This window comes from Hippocampus zosterae, chromosome 6 (assembly GCF_025434085.1).
Source record: "Hippocampus zosterae strain Florida chromosome 6, ASM2543408v3, whole genome shotgun sequence".
NCBI lineage: Eukaryota > Metazoa > Chordata > Actinopteri > Syngnathiformes > Syngnathidae > Hippocampus > Hippocampus zosterae.
In genome coordinates this window covers 22,977,304-22,977,731 of record NC_067456.1, presented here as the reverse complement: position 1 = coordinate 22,977,731, position 428 = coordinate 22,977,304, and positions in this window count along the sequence as shown.

Sequence of the window (428 nt, the reverse complement as noted above, 5' to 3'; positions counted from 1 at the left end):
AAATATGCAACGCCTAACAGTTTTGTAAACCAGTTTATTGTTTGCCTGTTTTGTTTATGCTTTGTGTTTGAATCTATTCATTTCCCACACAGTTTGAGGAGGAGTCTATGCTTTGGGCCTGAGCTCATCATTGTTGCACACTAAATACGCGTACACACACACATACACACACACACACACACACACACACTTTCACGCGCACGCACACGCGCACACGAACAAACACACATCCCCCACTCAGTGCTGTCTTGTGTCTGAACACATCTCATCAACACGTGCAGCATCAAGGAGAGTTCGTAATGCAGTACCAATAGTCATCACAAAATGTATGTTCGGAGGTATTAATAAATCCCTGCTGCCAAATGCCAGTGAAAATCTGCATCCTTCCAACGCGAAACTCTTCAAGCAGCAATCAAGACATCCAGCTA